At 43.5% G+C, this 16254-nt stretch overlaps 1 protein-coding gene across 1 annotated transcript in view; it reads left to right on the top strand.

The window, feature by feature from the left end:
* Positions 1–357: 357 nt before the first annotated feature.
* Positions 358–16254, top strand: part of IL19 (interleukin 19) — a 47429-nt gene continuing 31532 nt past the window's right edge. Inside the window, exons 1-2 of the mRNA XM_037155305.2 lie at positions 358–377; positions 2687–2753. The gene's annotated coding sequence lies outside the window, so the exon portion shown is untranslated. The remainder of the gene's footprint in view (positions 378–2686; positions 2754–16254) is intronic.

The following is a 16254-nucleotide window of genomic DNA, read 5'->3' as shown; positions in this document are numbered from 1 at the left end:
AAGGCCAGAATTCTTATTGTGGTTTTACAGACAAAGAAACTGAGGCTTAGAGTGGTTAGCTGGGTGCTTAAATTTAGGTAGTAGAATGTGTAGGGTTAGGACTCGACGCCAAGAACTTAGAGTTATTAGAGTGAGGAGGAATTTTGGAGTTTATTTTCCAGTTTAGTTCCATATTGATCCTCTTATTTCATAGTTAAGGAAATTAAAATCCAGTGTCTTTAAAGAACTTGCCTGAATGGCAGACTAGAAATTAGAATTTTGGTCTTCTGCTAATCAGTTCATTTCTTTACCCAAAGCACCATACCAAGATGAACAATGTGGCTCTGGCTGGTGTGGCTCTGTAGTTGGATCATCGTCCTGTAACTAAAGGATTGCAGGTTTGATTCCCTTTCAGGGCACATACCTGGGCTGTAGGTTCAATCCCTAGTGCAGGTACGAATGGCAGACCAGCAATTGATGTTCCTCTCACGTAAATGTTTCTTTCTATTCCCTCTTCTCTTTCTAAAAGCAATGAAAAAAAAGGATAAAAAAAAAGATGAACAGTGTGGCTTCAATAATTTTTAGAAGGTTAAAATATGTCATTACACCCAAAACTGATATAATGTTATATGTTAATTATATCTCACAAACTGACGTAATAATGGTGTGGTCCTCTCCACGCCCATCCTCTCAGTGTCCCAGAAGAAAACCTGAGCCCCATGAAATTCCAGTCGCTGCTAGTATTCAGTCTCTTCCTCTAATTGTGGCTTGCCTAAGGACAGGTAACAGCAGCCCCTCCATTTCAATGAAATGAAAGTGCCTGCCACCCCCCAAGTAGAAAGAGGGAAGAAACAGAAACCCAAGCTTGGCAACCATAGAAGATAAATAATATGTGTCTCAATATGGTTCATCAGTAGAATTTTCCCCATAGCCAACGGCCCGTGTCAGAGCTGTATTTTCCACTCTGGCTACTGTGATTTGGTTGTGGCACACTTGCTTTCTTTCCTTTCGATGGAGACAGACTCTGACGCAGGTTTAAGGCTCTGGCAGGTGTCTGAGGGTTCACTCTGGTCTCTGACACCTCATCCCCTCCTCCACCTTCTCTCCCTCCCCAATACTACCAGACCAGCTGGGGCAGAAGCAGTAGGAGGTGCTTGCTGGAAAGGAGTTAGGGTTTCATCATCTTCAGAATCCCCTTAGCATGTGCCTACAGCCTGAAGGCAGAGTGGTTAGGACAGAGGCGAGATTCTAGATTCCATAGGGGTTTCTTTTAGAACACAGCCTGGAAAGTTTAGGATGACTTGATAGATGACATTTGATATCTTTCCTCATTTCTTCTTGCTAAGTTATACTCTCTTGAGTTTGAGGCGTTTGTGGGCCGGAGAGCTTCCCCAGTGCTAGTCTGATGTCTATCTCATCTGCTGATTATTATAGGAAAGATGAACAGTGCCTGCCACATCCACCAATAATCAGATGCCAATTAAAGGACCAGAGTGACCTCTTCCACTTATTTTTTGGGAAGGAGATTTTTTTTCTGGGACAACTGTAGACTGGATAGAGAGAATGAATCAATGAACATGATTTGTTCATTATTAGGGCAGGGCTGGGCCCTGCTGCTGGGTGTACCCAAAGTGTGCCTAATTTTGACTTTAGTTCTCTGCACACTGTGCCCAGCCCCATCTCTCCCTGTGCCCTCTAGAGACCTTTCACCATCTCTCTTGGTTTCCATAACTTCAGTGTGGTTTCCTCTACCAACAGCTTCACTCCTTCACCCTGACCAGGTGCTCCCATCTCCTCCCCCAACAAAAACCCCATTTTCTTAAAGGTAACTGACCAACTGAACACCAAAAAATAGGTTATAACTGAATTTTCTCACCTTCCCAGTAAAACTCAGAGTTTTCATGGTAATATTGAAAATAGGGTGTCTAACTTCAAGTGTTCTTATGTGTGTGGTGTGTGCCTTTGATGGAAAGGTGGGTGTAGGCCCTGGACCTTCCTGCACTGGTTGGATGTATCCTCTTATTGTACACCTGAAACTGATATAATGTTATATGGTATAAGAGACCTTCTCCTTATGAAAGATGAATAGTGTCAGTCATAAGCACATACCTGCTTCTCTGGAATTGCCCCATCCTGGTAACATCTGTGGCTTCAAAAGGCTGAGTTTGAGACACCTTTTCTTTGTTCTAAGCTTCTGAGAAGCCTGGGAGAGAGCAGAAAAGCTCAACCTGGAAATAATATACAACAAACCAAATTCCCACCCACTCCCCAAATAAATGTGGTGGGGTGTCCCTGAGTCTGGGGCGAGTCTGAATTTCTTAGACCATCTCCTCCTTCCCTAATCCCAACCTGGCTGTGGCCTTGGCCCCCTCTGTATCATGTTAAAGGCTGTGTTTAGTTAGCAGTGGTGTGTATTCTCAGACAGAGCCATCCTAGGAAAAACTGGGTAATGACAAAAGCAGGATTGCCCTCATTGTCCCTTTTGGGTTTGGCACATTCATATTGCCTGTCTTTTTAATAACTGTTTTCAGGATTGAGCCTGCTATAAGTATCATGTCACCTTTAAAATAAATAACAGACACAAAACTAGAGCTAACCCTTGGAATGTATTGGGCACTGTTCTAAACGATGTACATATATTAATCCCTATAATCTTTGCAACGATCCTAATATAGATCCATATAATTGATTTTGCCTCTTCCATCAGTCCAGTTTACAGTTGGTGAACTGTGTGCCAGAGAGGCGAGGTGTCCAATCCAAGCACACATAACTTGGTAAGTGCCAGAACCAGGATTTAAACCTACACAGGGTGGCTGCAGAGGTCACCCTCTGTTGTCCCTTAATAGACAGAGTTATGGGGTAGCCAGTGGCATGTTTGAAAACCATGGGCTTTAAAATCAAAGACACTTTGGTCCTAATTCCAGCCCTGAAAGCTCTGATGGGTGAAATTTTCTTCTTGGACAATTTTTTCTTTCCAGTTAAGAATCACAATGGTACATTTCATAGGGCTGTGTGATGATGAGCTAAAACGAAGAATTTAAAGTTCACCAGATGGTGTCCAGCCCATAGAAAGTACATCATAAATGTTAGTTTCCTTGTCTTTTTTTCTGTTCCTCTGCTGGGAATGGTTTGCGTCCTAGGAACAGAGGAATGAAGGGAATTCAGGGTCCATTATGGAGTGGACTGGAAGTGTTGGAGTTGTGCCTGTGTTTGTGGAGTGCCCATGTAGGCCTCTGGCAGTCACCAGGGGTGTCCTGGAGCCAGATCCTGACCAGGCTTTCTGTAGGAGACTTTTAGAGTGTTTGACACTCTAGTATCTCCATCTCAGGTAGAGTTTGCTGTCTGAGGAATTTGGGGGGTGGGTATTTTAAAAATAATTTTAGGTAGCTGGGAATGGCTGTGTCAGGGACAGCACGTGAGCCAAGTCCCAGGCGGCAAAAGCCATGAATCAGGCGTCATGTAGCAAGACAGGGTTTTCCTTCAGCCGGCTTGGGTCAGCATGGTCCGGTTCCCTTGAGGGATTCCCCGACCGCACGCCTCAGGACTACAGTCTTGTAGAATGTCTCTGATTCTGCCTTCTGGCCTGACTCACCCCAGCCTCCAGAATGCTCAGTGATGCTCGGATCTTCATCAAGATGCTGCTTGGAGAGTCAAATAGGACCCCTGTGGGCACTCCCCTCACCTACCCCAAGCTGAGTGGGAGGCCGAACAAAATGGCACATCCTCTCAGTTTTAGGAAAGGTTGGACCTTCCTGGCACTCTTCATCTTATGCCTAGAACCTCAAAAAGAGAAAAAAATAAGGCTGGAAAAATAATTGTAATAATTTTTAATGCTTTCTGAGTCTCTGACACTGCTAGATTAGTCATAGCCGCAGTTTGGGTAGCTGTGATGGTAACACCTCGTTGGCCTCCTTAACAGTTAGTGATGATGAATTGTCTCATCCAATCACCTGGCCAGGAAAGAGTGTTCTTGCTGACAGATGGTGAAGCTGAGCATCAGCGAAAGGAGAGTGGGACAGGGCTGACACCTGGTATGGAGAAACGCCCTTGGGGCAAAGGCTAATTTTAGTGCACCTGAGTCAGGAGGGTGAATCCCCAGGTCAGAGAGCGTTACCCAGTTTCTCAAAGACATTTAGGGGGATCTTGGGTCATCTCTCCTCTTGATCTCTTAAGTGGTGGGTGGACAATGTTCTCCAGCCTCCTGGATTCCATGGCCAAGTCACTCTTACTTCATCCTCATTACCATCAAGTTACTCCCCATTTTGGCCACTGACAGAGACTTCTCACTGGCCAACAGATCAAGTCTACATTCATATAAGTACCTCAGTTTCCCATATGCAAAATGGAAATAAAGATACTAATACTCTTTTAAAAAATCCTCACCTGAGGATATGTTTATTGATTCTAGAGATGGAGTTAGGAGAGAGAGAGAGAGAGAGAGAGAGAGAGAGAGAGAGAGAGAGAGAGAGAGAGAGAGAGAGAGAGAGAAATACTAGTTGGTTGCTTCCCATACACTCTCTGACTGGGGATTGAACCTGAAACCTAGGTTGAAACCTAGGTATGTGCTCTGACTGGGAATCAAAACTGCAACCCTTTGGTGTACGTGATGATGTTCCAAACAACTGAGCCACCCAGCCAGGGCATTACCACACTTGTTGGGAAGATAAAATGAAATAACAGATAGAAAGTGCCTGGCATAGCAAGTGCCATACAGTAGACATTCAACAAATGGTAGCTTATTTAACTCCAGTTTCTCTTTACGGTCTGTCCCATTATATAGTCCAGTTTCTATCCCCTGCTCTGAACTCCTCACCCTGCCTTCCTGCCTCCCCCACACTCAGAGATTTTTGTTCACTATGCTCTAGATGCCCCTATTCCATGAAGCCCCTTCCCACTGCTCCAGCTCTCATTGACTGCCCTTCTCTGAAACTCTTATATTTTCGGTTGGGTCCTTGGTTGTAGTTTCCCACATGGGCCCTCCCTACTTGTGGCATGAATGTAAGTTTTGTTCTCCATGTAGACTGTAGTTTCTCAACTTCAGGAACCAGGTTGATTACTTCTTTTGATTCCTGCGCTCCACAGGTCACTAAGTGAGCAATAGGTTTTTTAGAAGAGACCTGGGTGGTGGGTGTGGGTGTATGGCAATGGAAAGTTACCCAAAGTGTTGGGGGAAACCAGCTGGGGCACTTCTGTTTGGGGATTTCCCTGGATCATGTATCATGACCTGTACCAACCCCCTTGCTTTGTCAAACTGTAATCCCAACACACTCCTTACTTTCTATACCTATTTCTGCCCTTGGCACCCATTTGAATTGGTAAAGGTGCTGTGGAATGGAAAATTTCAGGATTTTCAGGGCAAAGGCCAATGAGTGCATCCTTCACGGTAGGATGGGGTATCCCCAAACCATGTGCTCTGCATATCACACTGGACCTCCAAAACCCCACCCCATCTCCCTGTGCCTATTGAAGCAACCCCAGTTGTCTTGACCAGGTGTTTCTCTGAAGGACCCTCTTTTCTCTGCAGAAATACTTAAGACACAGGAACCAATCTAGATCCTGACACATTGGCCAACTTAATAATTTGAGCCTAGAGTAACAGCTGGCAGCTAGGACTAGTACTGTTCTGCTGGGAACAGTCTGTGGTTGGTGGTCTGTTGTTAGAGGGGGTAGATGAGTCATCATAAAGCTGCAGTACCTTTCTACACCTAGCCTCAGCTTGTTGACACACTTCAGTTTCTTCATATCCAGTGGGTTTATTCTGTCATGTCCACAGGTTGCCTTTTATTCTGGGGTGATTTACAGGGACCAGTCCTGGATGGTGCTTGGTCAGGAGTGAACTTTGAGTTTGCTCAACCCAAGCTGCTATACCTGGATTACCCTCAGATTAGATGCCTCATGAGCCTAGCCTATCCCCTTTTACTTGGCACCTATTTTTTCCTTAGTGCCTATATTCTACTCAGCACCTATTTTCTACTCTACCCAAGCCAACTCATCCTCAAACTCTTCCCTATTTGTCAGGATTATAAAATGTAGAAGGCTGGAGCTGTAAGGAGCTGTAGGAACTAGCTAGTTTACCTTCTTCCTCATTCTGTGGGTGGGAAGACAGGCTCAGGGCTTGGGAGTAACTTGATGTGAACTCATATGACCTCTACACATGGACACCTGTGCACTTGCCTAACCTAGGATTGGAGCTTGTCCTCAGGTTATTCCCCACAACCCATTCTTGTTCTATCAACTGTGTCTGAATCAATGACTCCCTTCTCTTCATTCCTTCTACTACCAGTCTTAAAGCTCACCTTCTCCAAGAACCTTTCTCTGATTAATTCAGTCAATTCTCCATCCTTTACTGAGCTATCTTAATTTTCATTAAGTATGGTATTTTTCTCCATGAGCTCCTGTAGGATTATGTCAATGTGTTTTTTTTTATCCCCATTTGCCTGGAAGATCCTGGGAGTCTATAGGCTTGCTTCTAGGAGCCCAGGAAAGCCATCATCTTCCTTGCATCCTTACCCTTTATCCAGCTCAGGGCAACAAACTCAGGGGTGCTCATGGTCCAGGAGGTGGTTAGCATTGCCTGATGATCCAGGTTGCAAAGCCTTTTTATGCTGAGGGGGAAGCTGGGATAAGACTTTGAGGGAACAACCTTCCCTGACTCCCATGCTAGGGTCAACCTCTAAGGGTCAGGGCTCAATCCCTATAATACAGAGGCCTTGCTGAACAGGAAGTGAACATCCTTGATTTTTGCATTGTTAAGTTAAGTAACTTGTCTGGGGTCACACTGTGACAAATTCATTGCCAAACTATTCTTTTCGACAAGTCAGTCTTCCTTTGTACTTTCTTGCTCAACCCATGCACAATTCTAGAATTCTTAGGCAGGAAGGGAATCTATGGTAGGGGTAGGTTGGGTGGGGATCATGTTGTATATTCTCCTGAGCAGAAGACATGGAAGTCAGAGGTGCCAAGGGGCTTTCACATTTACATGCGGTCACCCATTTCAGCATCTCACACCTCAGAAGGTTCAGCCATTCTTGTAAATGTCTAAATATCTCCCAACTGTAACCTGATACTGTTTTACTTGCCAGTATGGAAATAGGCAGGTGTCTATGCTTATTTGCACCTCAGTTCCCTAATTTTTGTTTTTTGCTCAAGACACAACCAAGCCTCTACTACCACCTCCAGACCCACTCCTCTTCCTCACAAACACTACAGGTTCCATGGACAGATGATGACAGCAGAGGGTCATTTCAGGCTATGTCCTATCAGGGTTGAGAACTCTCTGAGACATGAAGGAATCCAGAGAAGGTGTAGCAGTTTTTGAGAAGTATAACATTCTGGGATATTGGCTCTGGCTCTTTTTCCATGTGACTTTGAGATGAAGCAATTTCTGAAGAGGTTAAGATAAGAACCGTGGATGTCATCAACCCCAGTCTCTGATTTTAGAGACAAAAGAACAGAAGCTCAGAGCTAGCTAGTGACAGAACAATTGATGAGGACCACAGACCTCCTGATGGCTCAGGGAACCCAGACCTTTCCATGTTTGGTTGTGCTGAGTTGGAATTGAAGGAGGAAGCAGAACACGCCTGCTGTAGGTTGGTGGAGATATGTGACTTCCTCTGGACCATTTGCTGCCTACTCCTCTCTCCCCACAGATCTCCAGCAGAGTAAAAGCTTCCATAGGGATAGGCCCACTGTGCTCCCAGTTCACAGCAGAGTACTGAGAGGCCATCGGGCTTTGCTCCCATCTGTGGACATGCTTTTGCTTCTTCTGGAGATTTGATCCTGTCCTTAACAGCTCTGAGCCTTACCTTGGTCAGCTGTAAAATGGGGAGAATCATCCAAAGTTCCTTGTCTACTATTCCAAACACTTCTACTTCCTTAGACAGAAAGATGAACAAAGAGACTTTAACAAGAAGAGAGCACAATCCTCCTGACGACCAGAGCGTTACATCCAACAGCTGCTGTCTTGCACTGCTGGAGAGTTATCATGCATGGGAGTCACCTTACAAGCATTTACTGCATTAGACATTTTCTTTGAATTATTTGCACAATAACCATATGAGGTGGGGTCAATTTTTATCTCAGTTTTGCAGAGAGGAAACTGAAAGTTAGATAGAAAGCTGAAATAACTTGCCTAAAGTCATTCAGCCAAGAAGTGACAGAACTGGGCTTCAAGCCCAGGCATCCCAAGCTGATAGTCTTAGCTAAATTTTTTCCTCTGCAACCATGGCCCAAAGTGATATTGCAAGATGTGTGGTGAGTTTCCCTCAAAGGAAGGGATTGTGTAACCTGAGCAGTTGAGAAAGGGAAATGATCTGTGAGCAGTAGAAATAAAGGGGTCAGAATTTAAAAGTTTGGAAACTGCCGGTTAGAGGAGTGGCAAGGTGTCAAATGCAAAACTGCTAAGCTCATGCTTTTCACCTGGTCAGGTGTTTCATGCTGCTTGCCCTCTCTAGTTTATAGGAGGCTTGTGGAAGCCCACACTACATCACCTCTAGGAGAAAAGTGGTACTTTTGTGGAACCACAAATCTTCTGGGGGCTTCACTTGGTATGGAAATGACAAGGAAAGTGAAGTTTAAGTTCTAGCTTTCATTACCCCATCCCCAAGTACATTTCTTGCGAAGCTAAGGACCCTAAAGCTTTAGGATCTCTCCCCTGCACCAGCCCATTCAAAAGCCTCAAACCTAGTATCATGTTAGTAATCACACACACACACACACACACACACACACACACACACACACACATTTTAAGGAGAGCTCTCTCTTCAATTGAATATGTCCCAGGGCCCATCAGACCCGGCTGTGCCCCTCCCCTGACCGATCAGACAAATGTCAGAACCCCACAAGCCCTTGAGAATCCCATGCCATTGACCTCTCCTCCACCTCCCACACAGTACAAGCCTTGATTGCAGGTGTGATCCCATTCAGAATTGCTGGGTTAAATTTTTGTAAAGAGGTTCCTGATTGTGCACTTTTGCAGATCTCAAAGCCACCACAAGGTGGAAGCTTAGTGATGATGACTTTCTTTGTGATGATGACTCTCTATGATTTTTCTGCACAGATAGATGCTTGCATGCGCCTACAGGATTCCAAGAAGATATAGAGGGAGTATTTGTATATGAATTCATGTGTTCTTCACCATCCATGCATGGATATATGTAAACACGCATGTGTGCAAACACTTCTGAACTTCATGGAGTGAGTCACTTCTGTTACAGGGAACTTGGTTATGGAGTCGTTCTCTGAGACCAGGGATACCATAGTTTATTCCAGGGGTCCATAAGAATGGGCTTCCAGACACGCACGAATCTCTAGGACTACCTTTGCCTGAGCCATGCAGGTCCTTTGCTGCTAGGCTGCTGGCCAGGTTTAGAGCATATGGAGGGGCCACTGGACTGGAGATACTTAAGGGGAATGATGGAAGGTGGAGTGGAAATGAAGATCATATACACTTATACCCTTTCCCCAGGAGCCCCCCTCCTGGCAAGGGCCCATTTCTTCACCCCTACACAGCATTCACTGTGGTTTGCTGGCTACAGTGTTACAGTCTAGTTCTTTAAGGCAAAATGGGGGTGTTGTTCATAAGAAGCCTAGGAGTCTCAGAAGATCTATGGGCAGAAGCTGCTGCTTCAGGTCATTGAAGGGCTGGAGTGGGGAATGGACATTGCCAGAAAACCTGGCCTCAGCCTCTGGGTTGCTGAGGCCACATGGTTACTATTTCCTGCTTTTTTGGTACGCCATGCATTCTACCCTCTCTCCAGACCAGCATTCTCTGCATCTTTGAGGAGTTTACAAAAGGCAACAACTACACAGCTTCCGGGCCATTTCTCTTTCATTCAAAGGACCAGTAAAAGCTGATTGGTTTCTCTAATATAAATTCTTGGAAGACATAAACTAATGACACTCAGGTCAAGCGTCCCCCTCCAATCAACTATATACAGGGGACCAGAGTCATGTGGCTGCCAAGGTCATGACAAAGGTCATGAGGTCAGACTGGGAAACATCATAAATGCTTTGTCCTCTATGAAGACACCCACTAATTGTAAGACTTCAGAAGAAGTCCCCTCTGTCTTGAGTTTCTTTAGCGAATTCTCTCCCCATTCTATGATACTTATTGATTCCTATCTTGTGTTAATATTGCTTTTAAACATCTTATCCCTCACCCCACATATCTGTGTTTCTTATTTGTTTACCTTATATCTTATTGCTTGTGCAAAAAAATTGGGCATATGCCCAATAAATATTTGAAGTCATGATAATCTCCAAATAAATCAATTTTCAGAAAACTTAAACAACTTGGCCAAGTCTTTCAATTCACCGTACTGTCTTGAGTTGATTAAATTCAATAAATTCAACCAATTAATTCAGCCAATTTTTACTGAGTGCGTTCTACATATCAGGAGCTGTCCTGGCTATGCAGAGTGTACAACACTAAAGAAGACAAAGAAAGTCCTTACCCTATTGTGCTTCCAACTTAGTGGTGAAGGCCATCAATAAACACTGTTTACTATGAAGTAGACTTTACACTGGGTGCTAACATTAGAGATGTGTAAACCTCAAGCACTGCCTCAAAGAAGCCTAGTTTTCCTGGGTGTTTTAGACAAATCATCAGATATGTTACTGCACGATAGGACAGTGCTATTGAAGGAGGCAGGAGAAGTGCTGTAGACTTCAGAGAGTGATTGACCATCAGGGAAAGGGGATGGCTGAAGGAGGTTTAGTGAGAACTATGAGCTGTGACACATGAATAAAACTGAAGGGTAAGTAGGAGTTTGCCAAGGAGAGTGTGAGTTGGGTATGTGAATGTGTGTGTGTGCATTTGGGGGTTGGGGCAGGAGAAAGGAGCTAGGAGTGACTATGATCAGGCCCTTCCAGACAAACACACACAAAGGAGATTTCAAGCATTATGAAAGGGCTGCTGTGTCTGGAACACAAGGAATGTGGAGGCAAAGAATGGTGAAGTTGGCAGAGACCTTGCCTGGCCTTGTGTAGCTAAGCCTAGCAGGTGATGAGTAAGTATTGATGGCAACTGCCCTGGTATCTAGAGGGCAATAATGTTGGCTGCTTCAGGGATGGGATCAGGCAAAGCCTGGAGACCAGCAACAACATGTGGCCAGGAACATTTTCAAGAAGGCTGTAGGGTGGGTGGGACATTGTGCTGAACCAGCTATGGGGTTGACTTCTGGTTCATAGAGAGAGAGAGAGATGGCTGGATGGCGAGATGAAATTTTTACTCCCAAATTGCAACCTTTTTCAGAAAGTACAAAGTCTTCCAACATTCAATTCCTCATGAGTAGAGTGGGGTTTTCTAAATTTTGCAATTGTGTTTAAGAACTCAAAAGAAAGTTGTTTATTTCTATTTAAAAAATATCAGCAGAAGGGGGCCTCCATACCATTATGTACTTTTGAGACAGGCTAGCAAGCCAGACAAGTGAAATAAAGAAACTGAGATGGTAATTTACAATCATTTACCATAAAATAGAACATACATTATTTCAATACTTTTACATTGATTACATGTTAAAACATGACAATACTTTGGATATATTGGGTAAACTAAATTATTAAAATTACCATATTTTGACATGTGTAATGTTCACTGTTTTGCCCACATTTTTTAGGTAAAAATAAGAATGAGCATTATACATGGATATAATGAATACAGACTATGGGTATAATTATAAGTATAATAATCCCGTGCATAAAGCACACAAAACCCTGCATAGGTGCACATTATACAAGGCAAAATGAGGTAGTAAATCACAAAAGCCTATCTTGCCTAACTGTGGACTTTTAAGAGTAAATGGTTTATACTTCTCCCCAGCCAGAGGGTAAATAGCTCAAATCACCCTACTATGGGAGATAGATAACAAAAATCCAATTGGTGCCATTTGTGCCAACCACATCCAAGGAGGGGTGAAGTCAGGGGAATAAATCTTATTAGGGCACATCAGCATAAAGCTGGTGAATATTCTATTGACATACTCCCCTAAAGCCCCAGCCTTTAAATCCTCAAGATGAAAGACCCAGCATGTGCTCTCCCCCTTGGCAGCACATGACACCTTTCCCTTCTCCTCTTTTTTCCTCGTAGGCCCGTTACCTTTTCCTTTCTCTCTCCTAAATTCCAAGGGCCCTACTTTTGCTCTGTAACTTGTTTCCTGAGCCTACACAGCCCACTTGGCTCACTTCTACTACCTTTGTAACTTTCTAAATAAACTTTCCTTTGTAATTTGAGTTCTTGTCTCTGAATTCTTTCTTTGCTGAACCCAAGGTCCAGTTTTGCCACCTACACTTCCAGTAACACTTTGAGTTACAATCCTACAGTCCATGGCCCCTTAGTTAATGTTATAACAAAGACTAGAGAGAAGTGATTTCTTGAGACTGCTCATGCCCCAGGTGGTGTTTCTCATGGGACTCCAGTTCTCCTCTGCTCTATCCCAACACCATTTATACTGTGGTCCCCTCCTACCTTTCCAGCTCTGTCTCTATCCCCTCTCTACTCCAGATTAGCCTCCAGTCATGCTGGTCCTCCCATCTAGCTCAGATATTTGGGGTCCAGGATACTCTTAGACATCCTTTTCCCTCTTCTCTGCCTGTCAAATATCACTTACCCTCCAGGTCATCCTAAAGGTCCTTGCCTCTGTGAAGGCTTCCCCAGTCCATTTGACTCAAAACTTTCTCTTCTGTACTCTCCCAGCACTTTAGACTTTTGTTGCTACTCTCACCTCATAGTGTTATAGTCATCTGTTCTTAGTCAACTGAATTCGTTGACCTCTGGGACTAGACCTGAATCATCTCTGTATTGCTAGGCACTGGCATCAGTGCCCAACATATAAGAGACTCTCAATAAATATTTTATTTGTTAATGAAGAATGGTTTATCTAGGCATTTGTTTGTTGTGGTTGGGTAGTATGATGACAGCTTTGGGAAGAATTCCAGCAAGCAGAAAAGGTGGAAAAGACATTCTGGGTAGAAGAAGCACTATGAGCAAAAGCACCAAGGTAGGCAAGCATGAAGAAATACAGAAATCTGAAGGGTAAGAGAGAAGGAAGGAAGGATAGAGCACACTACATGCCAAGTATAGTGCTGGGCTCTTTAAGTGCATTGTTGCACTATGCCTCTGTAAAGATGGTGAGGTGTTTCTTGTTGCCAGAGAAGACAGGCCCAGAAAGGTCATATAGCTCATGGCTTGGTGATAGAGATAGAATCAAACCACTTCTGTTAGACTCTAAAGCCCATGGTTATTGAAAGCTCTGAGAACAGCAAGTAATTCAGGTTGGCTGGAGCTTATAGTAAGTGAAGAGGAGCAAGAGGCGGGAAGTGCAGAAAGATGTACATTACAGGGTTGTGTTACTATTAATTTCCAGTGTTTTATGACTGCCTATCATGTGCCAAAACCTGTGGTAAGCATTTAAACATATCACCTCATTAAAACTAACAGCAGCCCTATTAGGTGATCACCTCTATTTTATAGATGAAGGAAGTAAATCTCAGAAAAGTTCAATAATTTGCTCAAGGTATGATAGCCAATAAGTGATGGAGCCATGACTAAATCCAGATCTTTTGATTCCATAACCCAGGCTCATTGGGAAGAACTTAATGACTGAGTCATTACTTCAAATTCAGTTCTGAATGACATAAATAGGGGTATTTTTTTTGAAATAGCAAGTTTCATACCTGGGCTTCTCTTCCAACACTGTCCTTTCCTCCCTATGAATTCTGGCCACTTGTCCTGTGACCTCTACTCAGACAGACAGAACTGGAGCCCCATAAAAGTTAACTGTTAGTCTTAAGAAAAGACCAGTCTTTTGGCAGTTAAGAACCCTTTTTTGAGGAAAAAAATGGATAGAATGGTGAGGGGGATGTACAAAAAAAAATAATAAGAGGCCTGGCCTAGATCTCAAGATGAGATGAAGCAATGGCACTGGGAGGGCAGAGAGAAGGTTTTTCCCCTTTCCAGGTACTTTTCCTTATTAGGGATTCAGTCCTAAATGGGTGAAGTTCAAAATCAGCCTTGCTCAGAATTACCTAAGACTGCTTGTTCAAAAGGCAAGTTTCCTGACCCCACCCAAAATTTTCAGAAAGTATTTTTGTGGGGCCTGAGTCTGTCTTCTTTAAGAAAAAGCACTCCAGAAATTCCACAAATTGAAAACACTGCCTTTTGCAGTGCAGTTACACCCATGGGCTTTAGCCGTTGGTGTCAAGAGAACTTAAAGTGCCAGGAACTTGGGGTTGGACACCCTCCCGGTCTCTGCCCCAATCAAAGCTACTGGCCCGGAGGCTGTGTGTAGGAGTCCTCATCTTTCGGAATTAGTGATGTGGTTAGAGTAGCAACGTGACTCTGTGGACTGAAAAAGGTAGGTCGGATGTGAGAGTCTCCCTCTGTGAACCCGTGTGCGTCATCTCAGTCATAGCTTGTATCTTTACTCTCATAAACAAGTCATTTTGTTCCTGTCAGCATCTTGGCAGGCGTGAACAAAGAAAGCAAGCTGAAGTGGAGAGGGCCAGACACAGGCCTCAGGTGATGCTTTCAGTCATGGCTGAGATTGGGGAGAGCAGGAAAGCACTAAATGGCTGGCTGTCAGCAGTAAAAATATATGATAACAGAAAACACTGCCAGGGGATGGAAGAGCTGTCTGCTTGCATGAGTTTTAGGGACTATAGTATTTTTGCTTTTGTTTTATATCACCAGGGATGGGGTGATCTAGGCCAGAGCCCTTTAAAGAAGGGAATTTCAAGCTGGATGTACTTCAAAATAATTTTTACCTTTACAAAACAAAGGTGCCCAGGCCTTACCCCATACTTATGGAATTCAGACTTTCAAGGGTAGGACCTGGTAGTCCAATTAAAGATCCCTGGGGACTGAGGTGCAGCCAGCCTGGTATTTCATTGCTTAAAGGACTAGCATCTGGAAGTCATGGAGCTGTGTTGGATAGCATCTGTCCAAGTCATGGCACAGAGGGCCCCTGCACTGGGAGAGTTGGAGCCAATGAACTCTGAAGTCCTCCCCAACACAGGCATTTTCTGGCCTCATGGTTAACCATTTCAATTTGTTTGTCTAAACCTCCTTAGATTTCCTACCTGGGGATTCCCCTCCCAGGTTGGGTGCATTGAAATCATATGGGTAGTGAGAAGTTGAAAGGGACTAGAGATGGAAGGAATTAGGGTGTATGAAGTCACTCCCTAGTGTGCATCTTCTGAGTCATAGGCTGCATCTCAATATCAAGCTTTTATTGATATCAGTGTCTTGTTAGTCATAGTTCAAGCTTAATAAGGAGGAGATTTGGTGCTTAAAAGTGTTCCTAATCAGAGATGCCTGACATCATAATCCAGGAAATCAAACACAGACACCTGAGAGCGACCTGTGAAAGACAGCAGTCTCATTTCAGGGGTGGGGGAGTAGAAGATGGGCTGGGATTTTTCAATGTAAAATTCTGTATTTGTATGGGTTCTGACATTTTGTTACATTATAGGAAAAGTAGCTGTGTCCTCGATGGATTGAATAGGTGCTGATTCCTGTAGGAAGAATGATCTGAACCCCAGAAGAATGCTTTTTGGAAGAAGAATTCACCAGTCCCCTTCCTTTCCCAGTCATACCCTATTTCAAAGTTCCACTCAGTTTTGGCTCCATTGTGGATACTGCTCTGATCATTTAAGCACTAAGTATTGTCACCTGCCCACACTTGGCTCTGACTCTAGAGTACACTTGTATCTGTACAATTTATTTGGTTGTTCATTGTGTATGTATTTCTGGTAGTTCTCAATTAAGCTGCCTTGGGCTGTTTTTTAACTTTGTGCACTGGTTTTATATTTTCAAGGATGCCCTGAGTGAACTAGTACATTAGAAAATCCACTTACGTGTCTAAGAAATAGTTCTTGAGTGCCAACTTTGCCAGGTATTGTTCTAGGTCCTGGGAGATTATCTATGTATTAGACTCTTGGGAGTTTATCTATTATCTATCTATCTATCTACCATCTATCATTATCCTCAGATATAGACTAAGGGGAATTAAATAATATGATAAGGAAAATTACTGATCAGAAAAATAAGTAACAACTTCATTTTTTCTTAATTTATCAAAGAGTACTATATGTTCTATGCTAAAATATTACATCTGAGTGGAAGAAATACGTTATTAGGCTAGAAAACATGGCTCTTGAATGAACACTAAGAGGAAGCCATGACTTGAGCATGAACACTTCACAAAACTAAATTAGTGAGTAAAAGACAAACTGAAGATAAATTTCCTAGAACACAGAAACAAAAGATAAAGA

This window comes from Artibeus jamaicensis, unplaced genomic scaffold (assembly GCF_021234435.1).
Source record: "Artibeus jamaicensis isolate MK-2021 breed Jamaican fruit bat unplaced genomic scaffold, CSHL_Jam_final contig_475, whole genome shotgun sequence".
Lineage (NCBI taxonomy): Eukaryota > Metazoa > Chordata > Mammalia > Chiroptera > Phyllostomidae > Artibeus > Artibeus jamaicensis.
Note: the sequence above shows the minus strand (reverse complement) of the source record. Positions and strands in the feature narration are given on the sequence as shown.